The sequence below is a fragment of the Nicotiana tabacum genome, chromosome 11 (assembly GCF_000715075.1).
Source record: "Nicotiana tabacum cultivar K326 chromosome 11, ASM71507v2, whole genome shotgun sequence".
In the NCBI taxonomy this organism is placed as follows: domain Eukaryota; kingdom Viridiplantae; phylum Streptophyta; class Magnoliopsida; order Solanales; family Solanaceae; genus Nicotiana; species Nicotiana tabacum.
In genome coordinates, this window is record NC_134090.1 from 79,095,714 (window position 1) to 79,112,231 (window position 16,518).

General features: G+C 38.8%; 1 pseudogene; it reads left to right on the forward strand.

The window, feature by feature from the left end:
* Positions 1 to 16,518, forward strand: part of LOC107782913 (MLO-like protein 2) — a 76,098-nt pseudogene that overhangs the window by 18,798 nt on the left and 40,782 nt on the right.

The window sequence follows — 16,518 nt, forward strand, 5'->3', positions numbered from 1 at the left end:
AGTATTACTAGCATAAATAGCACTAAAGAGGAAAAAGTTGGGGGGAGGGGAAGTACCTTGGCCATGATATGGATATCCTGAGGGGTCGTAGAAACCTCTTCAAGTTTGATAAGGTCGTCCTTCCACATGACCACAATGCCACCAGATTGGCCATTGACCAGGAACTGGAAATGGGCACTAAACTATAGCTCAACGGTTAAGTGCTTGTGATCAGCCATGCGTGTTTCGAGGAGAACAAGCACTGCAGGATTGTGGAGTTTAACCATAGAGGAGCAGTGCCTCATAAATTCGGCGATGTTGGCATCCCTAACATTCCATATGATAAAATTCATTAGGAGTTTCTAAGGTGTGGTGCCTTCCTCTTGACACCTTTCCCTTTTCCCTTGTCCAATGCCTTCAGATTCTCCCTCCCTGGCACCCCTGGCAATCCATATGATGAAGTTCATCAAAAGCTTCTGTTGGTGTGGTGTCTTCCTCTTGACACCCTTACCCTTACCTTTGGTTAATAGAGTCTTATTTTTATGTGTAGTTTTCAAGAGACTTTTATTTTCAAATAGACAGATGAATTAATCATAAAGAGATTGTTTTATATCTAGTTATTTTGTTATTAATATGTTCTGTTTAGTAATTATGTTTTGTCCAAATAATTTTGATAGTTAATATTTGCAAGGGACACATCATTTGGACGTAGACATTTGCATTTCTGGAGCAACTCGCCAATTCTTCTCTGGATAGTATGATCTACCTGCAATCTTTTCTATTCCTTTTATATATTTTTCTTCAATAAAAGCTAGTACGTTTTTTGAAATGAAAATATTTATTTTGATTAACCGGGTCATGGCTTGTGCTAGGTTTGTTTCTTCGGACAGTTTTATGCATCAGTTGAAAAAGTAGACTATCTTACCCTCAGACGTGGCTTTGTTATGGTAAGTTTGGTGCAACTTAAAATTATTAGTTACGGAAAATTCAGTTTTGAGCTACTGATACAAAATTTAACCCCCACCCCACCCCCACCCCCTCCCCCACCCCCCTCCCCCCGAAAAATAAAAAAACAAGTGGAATCATAAATCTGATGGCTTGGATTATTATGCTAGGCACATTTAGCACCTCAGCAAGAATAATTGTTCGATTTACCATGTCATGACGTCAAATTTTTTAAAGTCGCATACTCCATGCAACCAGCACCTTATGTTGCGGAAGCCAAATGTATAGAGTGTGAATAAGTCACAACTACTATACCAAAAATTATGACAACCACCAAATAATAAATAAGACAATAAAGCAATAATAAAGGGAACACCAGAATTTACGAGGTTCGGCTAATTTTGCCTACTCCTCGGACACAACCAATATTTTATTCCACTCCAAAAATACAAGTGAAATAATACTAAAGAGAGAAGATACAAATGCCTTAAACAGATGAGAAGGCAAATGAGAGGTGTGTTTCAATCCTAAACATTAGGCCTTCTTTTATAGGGGAAAAATCCCCCCAAACTTAACTCCCAACCAATGTGGGACTTTGGCATTTTGCCAAACTTCAACAAATCTCCACCTTGGCAAAATTTCACATTTTCAATTCTCTCTCAATAACAAATTTTGGTTGTGTCTTCATCTTCAATCTTCAGTGTTCAACAATGTTGATCAAATCCAAACAATGTTGAAACTTGACCGCAGTCACCACCTTTGTCAGCATATCAGCAGGATTCTCTGTAGTATGAATTTTCTTCACCGTGACTCCACCTTCTTCTATGATTTCTCGTACGAAATGATACCGAACATCAATGTGCTTCGTCCTTGCATGATAAACTTGGTTCTTCGCTAATTGAATAGCACTTTGACTATCACAAAAAATTGTGATTCCTTTTTGTTCAATACCAAGCTCCTTTAGCAATCCTTGAAGCCAAATTGCCTCTTTCACAGCATCTGTAATAGCCATGTATTCTGCCTCTGTTGTAGACAAAGCAACTGTTGACTGCAAAGTAGACTTCCAACTAACTGGTGCCTTTGCAAAAGTAAACACATAACCAGTAGTTGATCTTCGTTTGTCCATATCACCCGCAAAATCTGAGTCACAATATCCAACTACAGACTGATTGTCTTCCTGCTCAAAAACTAACCCGACATCTACAGTATTATGAATATACCGTAGAATCCACTTCACAGCTTGCCAATGCTCCTTCCCTGGATTGTGCATATATCTGCTAATAACTCCAACAGCTTGTGAAATGTCAGGCCTTGTGTAAACCATTGCATACATCAAGCTACCAACAACATTTGCGTATGGTACCTTTGACATATACTCTCGTTCAGCTTCATCCATTGGCGACATAGTAGTACTTAGCTTAAAATGGGAAGCAAGTGGAGTACTAACTGGCTTAGTCTTGTCATCTATGCCAAAACGTTGAAGTACTCTCTTCAAATATTCCTTTTGAGATAAACAGAGTTTCTTTGAACGTCTATCTCTAATTATCTCCATGCCAAGAATTTTCTTTGCCTCACCCAAATCCTTCATCTCGAACTCCTTCTTCAGTTGAATCTTCAACTTATCAATTTCTTCCAAATTCTTGGAAGCTATCAACATATCATCAACATATAGGAGAAGATATACAAAGGAACCATCTTTAAGCTTGTGCAAATACACACAATGATCGTATTTGCTTCTCTTGTACCCTTGCCGCAACATAAACTCGTCAAATCGCTTGTACCATTGTCTAGAAGATTGTTTCAATCCGTACAACGATTTTTCAAGTTTGCACACCATATTTACTTTTCCAGCAACTTTGAATCCTTCTGGCTGAGTCATGTAGATTTCCTCCTCCAAGTTTCCATGTAAAAACGCAGTTTTTACATCCATCTGAACTAGTTCCAAATCCAATTGTGCTACCAAAGCCAACATAATTCTAATGGAGGAATGTTTTACAACTGGAGAAAACACTTCATTGTAATCAATTCCCTCCTTTTGAGCATATCCTTTGTCCACCAATCTTGCTTTGTAGCGAACATCTAACTTGGTTAGGAAATCCTTCCTTTTTTGCAAATACCCATTTGCACCCAATTGCTTTCTTTCCCTTCGGGAGATTGGCCAATCTCCATGTATGATTCTGATGAAGGGACTGTATTTCATCATTCATGGCAATCCTCCACTTATCTTCTTCTGAACTTTGGACAGCGTCTTTATAAGTAGTAGGAACATCATCAGCTACAATTGAGGTTGCACAAGCAACCGTCTCTATGAGACGAACAGGTTTCGTTATTGTTCTTTTTGGCCTGCTGGTTGCTATTGATTCAAGTTGTTGTTGAGATTCCTGAGTTGGAATCTCCTCTACTGGCTCTCCTTCCAGAGGGTAATCTTCATTTGTTTCCTCCTCTGCTTCTTGTGTAGGAAAAATAAATTTTCCCTCAAACTCCACCTGCTTAGAAGCACCTTCATTTTGTTTGGTATCTTCTGTTACCTTATTTACCATAGCAAATTCATCAAAGGTAACATCTCTGCTGAATATTACTTTCTTTGTCATAGGACACCATAAGCGATATCCTTTGACTCCAGAAGTAATTCCCATAAAAATAGCCTTCTTTGCCCTTGGATCCAATTTTGACTCCGTCACATGATAATATGCAGTTGAGCCAAACACGTGCAAAGAGTTATAATCTACTGCAAGTTTTCCGTACCATTTTTCAAATGGTGTTTTGCCATCAATAGCAGCAGATGGTAGACGATTAATGAGGTGGCATGCATATGTAATTGCTTCAGCCCAAAATTCTTTGCCCAAGCCAGCATTGGACAACATACACCGTACCTTCTCCAGCAAGGTCCGGTTCATACGTTCTGCCACTCCATTCTGTTGTGGTGTATGTCTAACAGTGAAGTGTCGGACGATGCCATCATTTTCACAGATCTTATTGAAATGATCATTTTTGTATTCACCTCCATTGTCTGTGCGAATACACTTGATTCTCCTGCCTGTCTGATTCTCCACCATTGTCTTCCATTTGAGAAAAATTCCCAACACTTCATCTTTGCTCTTCATTGTATACACCCATACTCTTCGGGAAAAATCATCAACAAAGGTTACAAAATAGTGCTTCCCACCCAATGAAGGTGTTTTGGAAGGACCCCAAACATCAGAGTGTACATAATCCAAAATGCCTTTAGTATTATGGATCGTTGTACCAAATTTAACCCTTGTCTGTTTCCCTTTAACACAATGCTCACAAAACTCCAAGTTACAAGCCTTTACTCCTTTTAACAATCCTTGATCTGATAGAGTTTTCAAGGATTTTCCTCCAGCATGTCCCAAGCGCATGTGCCATAGCTTGGTTGCTTCTGCCTCTTTGTCGTCACTGGATGTTACTGTCGCTGTCCCAATAACTGTACTGCCACGATAGCGGTACATATTATTATTCTTCCGATTAGCCTTCATTACCACTAGTGCACCGGAGCATACTCTCATCACTCCATTTTCTGCAATGATTTTGAACCCTTTTGATTCTAGGGCTCCCACAGAGATGAGATTCTTCTTCAAATCCGGTACATATCGAACATCTATCAATGTTCTGATCATTCCATCATGGTTCCGTAATCGTATTGAACCAATGCCATATGAGGTAAGAGGGCTGTTATCCGCTGTGTGGATGACTCCATATTCTCCTTCTTGAAATTCCATGAACCAGTCCCTGTTGGGACACATATGATAGCTACAAGCCGAGTCCATCAACCATATGTCTGATGATGTTGATGACTCTGTTGTAACTAATGAGAAGTCTGAATCATCACAATCAGCTACATTTGAATCCATAATAGCCTTTCCATTGTTATGTTTGGCCTTATTCTTCAACTTCGGACAGTCTTTCTTCCAGTGCCCTTTTCTCGACAAAAGGCACATTCATCTTTGCTGGGTCTGGATCTTGACTTGGATCTTCCCTTCTTTGTCCTCGTTTGATTTTGAGGACGACCCCTCACAAACAGTGCTTCTCCTTCTCCGCCCTTCTGTTTTTCTCGCTTTCTTTGTTCATAGCTGTACAAAGCTGAACAAACTTCTCTGAGAGAAATTTTGTCATTTCCATGGAGTAGAGTAGTTTCAAGGTGCTCGTACTCATCAGGAAGTGACGCCAACAACATTAAGGCCAAGTCACCATCATCATAAGTTGTATCCATATTTTGCAAATCTGTGACCAACTTATTGAAACTGGTGATATGTTCATTCATCGTGGTACCAGGAACATAGGTGAAGTGAAACAGTCTCTTCTTCATGTACAATTTATTTTGACTGTTTTTCTTCAAAAATTTATCCTCCAGTGCTTTCCATAATTTACTTGCAGAAGTTTCCTTTGTGTATGGATATTTCTGCTCTCTAGCAAGGTAGGATCGAATGGTACCGCAAGCAACACGGTTGATAATTCTCCAATCTTCTTCTCCAATAACATCTGGTTTCTTTTCTTCAATGGCCAGATCTAGCCCTTGTTGAAAAAGGACATCTAGAACCTCGCCTTGCCACATCCCAAAATGTCCGGACCCGTCAAAAATTTCTACCGCAAATTTCGCATTTGACACAATTCTTGTCATAAGCGAAGATGCCAATGATGACGTATTGTTGACACTTGATGTAGATTCTTCTTGTTTATTGTCCCCCATATTTGACACAAATATTATTTAATAGCTGACGACACAAATCAAGATTATTTCCTTTCTGATGTAGAAGATCAGACTAAGCTGCAACTACAGAGCATACTCAGACAGAACCTTGACTCAGTTACCAAGATAAATCTTTTCTGATGTGGAAGATCAGACTATGCTGCAACCACAGAGCATACTTAGACAGTACCTTGGCTCTGATACCAATTGTTGCGGAAGCCAAATGTATAGAGTGTGAATAAGTCACAACTACTATACCAAAAATTATGACAGCCACCAAATAATAAATAAGACAATAAAGCAATAATAAAGGGAACACCAGAATTTACGAGGTTCGGCTAATTTTGCCTACTCCTCGGACACAACCAATATTTTATTCCACTCCAAAAATACAAGTGAAATAATACTAAAGAGAGAAGATACAAATGCCTTAAACAGATGAGAAGGCAAATGAGAGGTGTGTTTCAATCCTAAACATTAGGCCTTCTTTTATAGGGGAAAAATCCCCCCCAAACTTAACTCCCAACCAATGTGGGACTTTGGCATTTTGCCAAACTTCAACAACTTACTCATTCCCATAATTTTCAAATAATAGAAAAATGTATCACTCACTAGACTTTCACCTTTTTCTATATGGCAGTCCAGTGTTATGGCTATTTGCAGTTCTCTACTTTCTGACAAATACAAATGGCAAGCTTGTTTCCTTGAGAAATTTTTCTTTGGCATGGTTATTGCAGCTAGCGGTGGAAAGTGTAGGGTAAGATTTAGGCAGATTAAACACAAGTGAGACAAATACGATTCTTAATCTAATTACCCGAAGGTGCAGCCTTGCGTTTAATGAAGTAGGTGAATATTATATAAGATCAGTAGAGACGAAAAATACAAGGTGAAAATCATAAATACAAGTAAATAAAAAATAGCCCGTGGAATAATCAAGAGACTCCGAAGATGATCTAGACTAGAGGTGTACAAGAGAAACCGACAAACCGTACCAACCCGATAATCCGAGTCAAATCGAGAAAAAAAACCCGACTATGGTTTGGTGTTGGGAAAAAAAATCCGACCATAATTGGTAGGGCTGTTCACGGTTTGACGAAAAACCAATCCAAACCGAAAACCAAACCAAACCGATATTTTTTTTGATTTGGATTGGTTTTGGTTTTAAATTTTAAAAACCGATAATATTTGGTTTGGTTTTGGTTCTATTATAAAAAACCGAAAATTAAACCGAACCAAACCGATTAATGTACAAAATTTAATAATTATTTATATACAATATAATATCTTTTTCTAAATAATTTTAAATATTTTATGCAATTTAATTGTTATTTTGAATTTTGGTTTATCCTACTTATATCTTAAAAGATTGCCTAAGCCCAAAACAATAGGAATCGGCCAATTTTTTTTTCCTTAAGAGACTTTAATTCTCTAACCCTCCGCACATATTTTTTCCTAACAGAAGAGTTAAAAAAAATCCTACCATAAGAGTAAATAAAGCAAACTCAAATTGCAGGACTACAGTGGCTAAAGCTTGAGAAAGCAAACTTTTATTTGTTTGTTTGTTCATTCTTTTCATATAAAGAGGTAAATAAACTTTCACTTCCGAAAGAAATATATAAAAAAGTATAAATTTAGCAAATTATTTTCAGATTATTGTCTAGTGTTGTTTTCACTATCATCGACTTATTATTAGCTTACTACGAACCGAAAAACCGAACCAAACCGATGGTTTGTATTTAATTTGGTTTGGTTTTGGTTTTAAAATTTTAAAAACCTATTAAATTGGTTTGGTTTTGGTTTTAATCAAAAATCGATCAAACCGAACCGTGAGCACCCCTAATAATTCGTTTGGTTTGGTTTTAACTAAAGAAAGTCAAATCGAAACCAAACCAACCCGACATTACATATATAGAAATTTTAGATATATTTAATATATAAATATACTTGTTGTGATGTAATTTATAAATATTTCTTAAAAATGTTCATAATTTTATCTTTTAAGGTATTATTTCAATATTGTACTTAGAACTTTTGAATGTTCCAATAAGTTTTATAGCCATTAACATTAGTAAATTAAGTATTGATAACAAAAGCCTAAACCAAAATTAAATCAATATTAATGCTAACAAAAGACATTTAATTTAATACTACGAACGAGAATGTATTGAATATCTATTTTACAAAAGAGAAAGGATTAGGTGCTCAGTAGCCCTGGTCAATATGATTTTGACCCATTCTTTTAGATGTAGACAGGGAAAAAAATGGATAACTTTTGGTAGCAGTATAATGGTCCCTTTTAACAACTGTTGCATAAAATTTGATCAATCACTAAACAACTGAAAATGAAAACACTTAAAAATTCTCAAGAATGACCCCACTTTGAGCTGCTCTTTCTTTCTTGCAAGACCCTATTTTTACATTTCTTTCATACATCTCCCTTGTCCATGCTTAATTTTCGACTAATAAAAAAGACTTCTACTTCCTCAGGTTGGTATTCATACTATTGGCTACCATTCATTCCTTTAATTGCAAGTCATCCCATACCCCCCCCCCCCCTTTAATTCAATTATCTAATTCTGAAAATTGAATAGGGTTTTATGTGGGACGCACAACCTGCTTGCCTGGAGTAATAGTGGAATATATTTTCAGATAATACTACTGGTGGGCACAAAATTGCAAGTGATCATAACAAAAATGGGACTAAGAATTCAAGAAAGAGGAGATATTGTGAAGGGAACACCACATTTTTTTTTGAGAACAAGAAATACTTTATAACATACTATTAAGGGTCGTTACAAGGGGTGTCCTTAGAGGACTATGAACTTTATTAACTGGGGGAGAACTAGTTATTGGGGGGGGGGGGAACAATAAATAAATCTGATTCCGTCACTATTCATCACTATTCATCGGAATGCCCAGTTTCTAATAGGAAGAAGGTGAATAGTAATTCCATCATTATTCATCGGGTCATAACTCCGGCGTTCACAAGATTGGTCTCAAAAGAACCCCCTTCTCTTTGCGCACAATCCCCAATTGGTTTTATCCTTGAAATCATTTCCATTCGTTGTAGATCTTCAAAAGTGTAAGACATTAACTGTAGCAAAAAAGCCCAGAATTTCTTTAACTGGGCAGCCTCTTTTTGATTTTGTCTTCACGATGTAGTGTTGCAAACTAGTGTAACGTCATAGTAGCTTTAATGGCTGCCATCGTCTCTCCCCGGCTCCAAGCTGTAAGAGAGACTACTCAAAACACTAGCCAAATGGTAACTAATCCAAACCCAAAACAGTCATATGCATCGCAGCTTGTCTATAAACATTCTGCCGCAATTTCGTCAAATCTCAATCTAGCTACTGTAACTTTAGAGCATGGAGAACCAACTATAAACTTCACCATGGATGAAGTTAACGAGTTTACAAGAGAAGAAGGACTACACCAAGCAGTTATAATGAAGTTCTCATATGGAAAACCTGAGCTACATGAATTTTGAAAAATATTTTCGTCTCAATTCGATGTTCAAGGTAAATGCAATATTGGACTGCTGGAATTTCGTCATTTATTGATCAGATTTGATCTTTACAGTGATTATGTTCGGTTTTTATCAAGATCAACTGGTTATGTCACGGCAAAAGGGGATGAATTCTTTTTTAGAACATTACCATGGACCTTAGGATTCAATCCGAAGGAGGAAACGTCTATGGCAGTCGTGTGGATCTCCTTTCCAGGGTTGTCGCCAAATTTCTTTGCTAAGAGGTCATTAAGTCTATTGCTTCAGCTGTTGGTAAAGCTATTGCTGTGGACAAGGCGACGCAGGAAAGAACGCGACCTAGTGCTGCGAGGGTGAAGGTAATTCTTAATCTCTTGGACAAACATCCTAAAAAGGTGAAGCTGCTTATTGTGGACAGAATTTCAGGCAAAAATATCGTGCATTATCAGGAGGTGGTGTATGATAATCTTCCTAACTATTGTACCTATTGCAAGCATCAAGGACATGATTCAAAAGTCTGTCGAGTGATAAAGGAACGAGCAGGAAAGGAGGTGATGGCAGAGGAAGTAGCAGTTGGTCGTAATAGGCATGTTGTGGAGGTGACCAATTTTGACAAGTTAAAAGGTGATGCTAGGGACTATCTGAATGCCAAAAGATTGAATCAAATAGATATGGAAATAGCAGGTGGTAAGCTGGTTGATGAAGTCGCAAAAAAATTTTTAGTCGGCCAGCAACTTTTGCATATTGAAGGAGGAAAACAAAGTGTTAATTTGAAAAATGAGAAATTGGTTAATCGAGCATTTGATGGTCTTTCTATAGGTGAGACCCCAATGGTAGGTTATGCAGTAGGTGATGAGACTCCCAATGGAACAGAAACTGGAACAATTGTTGTAAACAAGTAATCAAATTGTGAAATGGTTAGGAGCACTAATGCTGGTATTGTTGAAGATACAACAACACCAATGGATGGACAATTGTGTTTGGTGGTTGATACAAATGAAGCTGGCCAACAGATTAATTATCAGACTACAAATGCTGCTATACCAATTGCAGCTCGGCAGCCTATCGTAGTACCTGGAAAACAGTTAACTTGTGTGGTGTCAAATCTGGAAGCTACTTTTCCATTGAAGTTTACAGCTGATCGAACTGTAGCTATGGGTGCAACTGATGATACAGGGATTGCTACTGTCCCAGTGGTTGATAATGTTTTTGTGCATGATGGTAAGGAATTTGATCGAGTTGCATCAGTAGGGCAGACTACAGTGCAATAAACAACTCCTCCTAAGTTTCTAGATGCAAAGAGTGTTAGATTTACTACAACAGTTGAAAAATTAGCAGGTGCTAATGCCGTACATGATGAGGGGCAAGGTACAGATGTTTCAGGTGTTAGGGCAGCTTTGGAGAAAGCTGAGCAGTCGAACAAATTTGCAGCTGGAATTGAGCAGGCTGCACCTGCAGTTGTTGCAATGATGAGTTCGAGTGAGAATGAAAATCAAGAGAGTGAAGATGAAGAGTTGATATCAGTTGGATCACCCTCTGTACCAAAAAATTGCAGCTCTACTATGATAAATCCAGCAGCAAACTGAATGCAAAAGCAACAGTTTCTATGCCTAAATCTGGAACATATAGGCGGGCAGCAGGAGCAAACTATAAACACACAGGAGAAAAATGTAGTAGCATCAGCAGCTACTGAACAGCAACAGCAAATTGCAAAGCTGTCAACTGCTGCAATATATGCTACATTCAATGAACAGCAACATCAGCAAATAGCAGCAGCTATTCAGCAAAACGCAGAAGCTGCTGGAAATTTGGATAGTGCAGTTGAAAGATTGATTCAAGCTATAGAATCCAAGAAGGCCACTGCAAGTTATACTACAAGTCAAATTGTAATAACACCTACACCTGTTATGCAGGAGCAACAAAATTTTACAACCACCATAGCCGTTACTCAATCTGGGCAGCAGCAGCATAGTAAAAACAGTCCAGAAGCTATCTCAGAAGCGGGTAAATCTATTGCACAGCAACACAAACGTGCAGGCACTCAAGGTGAATATCTACCAAATGCAGGACAGCAGCATCCTATAAGTTTCATGGCTGGACAGCAGAAGCATACTCCAGGCAGTCCACCACAACAGTAACATCACACTTTAGGTGATGCAGCAGTAGAATTGGACACTGTTAAACATTCAGGTGAGATTTCAAACATTGCTTTGATTTCAAACCATGACCGGGCTCTATTGGATGCTTTGACCAGTCCAAAACCTCATAGATATGTATACTCAAGTAGCTCGAAAACGAATACACAAAAGCAGAAAGTTTCAGTGGCAAAGAGGCAAGAACCTTGTAGTGCAAAGAGAACTGAACCATTATGGATGGTTATACAAGAAGAAACAAATCAAAAACTAGAGCTCAATTTACGTGTTGCTATTTCCGACGAAGCGGAAGAAGATGAATTGATTGAATCATGTCTGGAAAGGGTGGCTACAATTGGAGATTTGTAAAGTGAAAAAAAGAAGGGGACCCAAGAAATAACACTCAGGCAACTCCCAATGAGAGCGGCAAAGCAAAAAGGGGCTGCCCCCTCAATATCTACGAGGTACAATAGACCAGAGAATAAATGAAGAATTTTGAAGATTATTTGAAGATTACAGGGGATTTTAAGGAAGTTCACATTGAACAACTCACAAGTTTGACGAATGAGGGGCAAGACTCAAATTTCTACATTGTTTTAGTTTATCATTTTAAAAGTATCATCACTTATAATAGCGTCATAGAGTGTGTTATAAACTCTATGGCAATCATAGAGTACTTGGTACTTTCAAGTTCCTATTTTTTACATGCTTGTGAGAAGATGAGGCTTTTTCAAAGCCTCAATAGGATTAGTAAGGTAAGGTTTAGCTCGGTCTGTGTTGCCTTGGTCCTATGCCTTTGGAAAATATCCACACGGCTATGAGATTATATGCCCTCGTGAGACTATGCCGGCAGCTACACCATGAATCCTCTACATGAAGCTGCCATAATAAGGCAATGTGAGGCGCAGAGGACTGATTATATAGCCAAGGCATAAGGGTAACAATACTGGTGTTATTATCCCCCTTATTTGTACTATTCCTAATTGTTGTATTTTTCTTTACTTTTATTAATAAAAACTAGCCCTAGGCACTTGCCTAGTGGATTGCCAAAAAAAAAAGTTATTGGGAGGGGGGGATAACTACTAAGTTAGGGCTAGCATGGGGTTGCAGTAATTTAGTACCAATGTCATAAAAGTTGGGGGTTTCCACTACTACTACGTCCACTATTAGTACCGATGTCAATGTATCCTCGGCAAGAATCCACATCGCTACTAACGAATAATACCTGGATCTGCACAAAAAATATGCAGAAGAGTAGTAATAGCACACCACAGCGGTGCCCAGTAAGTATCAAGACTAACCTCAGTGGAATAGTGACGAGGAACAGTCAAGACACCTACTGGTCTAATAAGCAGAACAAGTATAAGTATAGAAAAGAACCGAACATGATATCTGTATAAAGACTAAGCAATAATTCTAACAATACAGAAAAATACAATAAGGAAAGGAAACAACAAGTATAGTGGAAAAAACCCATAATAAAGCTCATAAAAGTGAACAAAGAAAAATACAACCCAACTCGAAATCATAAGGTACAGTAAGGGCAAATCATCACTCAGCAACTACGGCAGCCCTCACTTTGAGTCTTAACCAGCAATTTCAGTCAAATAATCAAACTCTTTTCAAGTGGTAAAAAAATTGGTTTGAATTATACTTCTCAAATAAGTGTCCTTTTCAGAAGGGTTTCTTTCCAAATAATGTTTCAAGTATAATATTTACTAAAAAGAAAATCCTCCGAATATAAGTCACCCTGTGACACCTCATCTCATAATCATACAATGTGGATCCCAATACCTGAACCCTAACACTTGGCATCCTGTGCCCCCCATCACCCCTCATAATCATACTGACAACTCACGTGCCCAAAGAGCCATTCTCACATGGAAGGAATATGAACAAGGGTGCGTCTACACTCAAAAATCTCAATGAGCTTCCTACTCGATAAGGATGAATAACCACGTATATGCTTGTGCAAGTGTCCTAACATAATTCGCACCAACTAGTAAGTATAAGGAATGGAACGAACAACACCCATAATATTTGCACATGGATAGAATAAATGAAAACATCAGCTCAGAACACAATAATTTTAACAGGGGATCTTCCAAGATATCATCCCGTAGTCCCAAACGTAAATATGTGTGCCAGGGATCTCTTGGTATCCCGAGGATCTCTTGGTATCCTAGATATATGCACTAGGGATCTCTTGGTATCCTCAATATATGTACTAGGGATCTCTTGGTATCCTCAATATATGTACTAGGGATCTCTTGGTATCCCGAGGATCTCTTGGTATCCTCAATCTATGTGCTTGGGAATCTCTTTGTATCTCGCACTACAGCCCAAATAATATAAATGTACATGTGCACGGCATCACCCTTCGTGCCTTATCACTCTTCCTCACCCAAATAGTAGAAACAACAACATCCCGGCAAGGGAGTCATCCACAGAAAACAATAACGTCCCAGCAAGGGAATCAACAACAGAAATAATAACATCCCGGCAAGGGAATCGACAATAGGATAATAACGTCCCGGCAAGGGAATCAACAATATGAAATAATAACGTCCCGACAAGGGAATCAACAATAGAAAATAAGGGTCACGGAAATACCCAGAAGCACGAGATAGCTACACAGGTAATCATAACAATTGGACATGTAACATATTTGCATGAAGTCACAAAGGAACTTACAATCAAGGAGTATCAAAACAATAAGGAAGGCAATTACTTCAATTAAGACAATTAAGGGTCAACGTAACATGTAGAATTAGAGGAAAGCTGATAACATCATATGGCATATAGAGGCAATTTCAGCAGTTAAGAAAAACCTTTTATAACGGACTACTTTCCACATAATGAACATAAGGACCTAAGAGTCCTATAGCAAAATTTCCCTCAAATAAGTCCGAGCACACACTTATCACCTCGCATGCACGGACTACAAATAGCATAGAAGACTCAAATCCTAAGGGAAATCCCCCACACAAGGTTAGGCAGGATACTTACCTCAAAGGCGACAAACTGATACTCTAAAATGTACCTCTCAGGTGAAAAGACCTCCGGACGGCTCAAATCTAACGAAATTAACTTCAAAGCACAAATAAAACACATAAGAAACTATTCCGGATCATAAAGTTTCAATCTTTACAAAAATATAAAAATCGACCCAAAAGTCGACCACCGAGCCCGCACCTCGGAACCCGTCAAATTTTACAAAATACGATCACCCATTCCAAAATGAGTTCAACCATACAAAATTTATCCAATTCCGACACCATTTGGTCCCTCAAATCATGATATTTCATTTTAGGAATTTTCTTCAAAAACCCACATTTTCCTCAACCCAAATCACAAATTAAATGATAAAAATGAAGACAAATTTATGGAATATAATCAATTCTAGGAGAAGAACACTTACCCAATCGTTTTGCTTGAAAAACCCACAAAGAATCGCCCAAAACTGAGCTCTAGAACTTCCAAAAATATTAAAAATGGCTAACCCTCGGAATAGAGTACTATTTATTTTGCCTAGGGATTTATGCATCGCGATCGTGAAGATTGGGTCATGATCGCGGAGAAGAGAATCAAGCTGTCCAGAAATACCCTTCGCGGTCGCGAAATAAAGGACACGAACGCGATGAACAATGGCAGGAGCTTATGTGAACGCGGGGCAATGGATACGAACGCAAAGAAGAGGAAAGCAGACCTTCGCGATCGCGGGAATTTCTATGCAAACGTGATGAAGGAAAAAAGAGGCAACCAGCTACAACACATCGCAAACGCGAGAGGCCGTTCACGATCGGGAAAGAGGAATACCAGAAGCAGAAACAACAGTTCAAAACAAGGGGAAGATGACCCGCAGCCCATCCGGGACACACCTGACGCCCCCGAGATCCCGTCTAAACACACAAACAAGTCATATAACCTAACACGGACTCGCTCGAGGTCCCAAATCACATCAAACAACGCCGAAACGACGAATCGCACCATGAATCGAACTAATCTTCCAACTTCAAAAACTTGAGCCAAAACTGATCAAATCAACCCGGAATGACGCCAAATTTTGCAGACAAATCCAAAATGACATAACGGAGCTGTTCCAACTCTCGGCATTGCATTCCAACCCCAATATCCCAAAAGTAAACTATGGGTCAAACTTCTCCATTTTCCAACTTTCGCCGAATTGCCTCAACTTACCCTACGGACCTCCAAATCTGAATCCGGATGCGCGCCTGAGTCCAAAATAACCATACGAAGCTATTGGAATCATCAAAAATTCATTCCGGGGCCGTTTACTCAAAATTCCAACTCCGGTCAAATTCTCACCGTTCAAACTTCCAAAGCTGGATTCCTTCTTCCAATTTAACTCTAAACCATCTGTTAACTGAATTCCACCATGCACGCAAGTCGATACTCATATTATGAAGTTGTTCCAGACCTTACGCCGCCGAACAGAGCTTAGTTTCCCAAAATGACCGGTCGGGTCGTTACATCCTCCCCCTCTTAAAACCAACGTTCGTCCTCGAATGTGCTAAGATTTGCCTCGAAGTCCTCAAGTCACTGAATGCACACTTCCAACATACACTCACGGGTGATCCTACGTCACCCCAATCCATATAAGTCTGACGACACTGTCTCTATTGAAATTTAGCCTTTCAAGCAATACCAATAAGCCTTAGAACCAGAATTCTCACCTCTCATCCATTTCCAAAAGACCCGGTTCTAAATCCATACCTGGCATCAGTCTCAGCCTGCTACTTCAATTCATGCCAACACCCATAGGGTACAACCACACAACATAACACATCACACATAGGCCCACAATAACATTTATGATAACAATACTTGCCCGAAATCAAACCCCGCACCGGCCATAAGCCTCATATTCAATAGGAACTTGTTTCAAACCTCTACCATACTGGCGATGATACAATAACCACGAAAGCCACATAACTAAACACCCGAATCACCAAACCTCAGCTAATACCAACGGGCACGCGCCCTACAAGCTAAAACTCAATAAGCACAGAACAAAAATGAATGAATTTGGAAAGGGAAACACATAAGGGAACTATCAAACAAGTCGGACAAGCACAAATTTTCTATCAACACTAATCTACAAAACAATCTAACAAGAAAGAATTAAAGCATATAAAAGAATCACAAGGATCTTATACTGATATAACTCCCACCGCGGTACACAGTCCGGTCTTCACACATCAAAAAATGTGAAATCACGAGGGTCCCGCCCTCCACTCTAAATCACA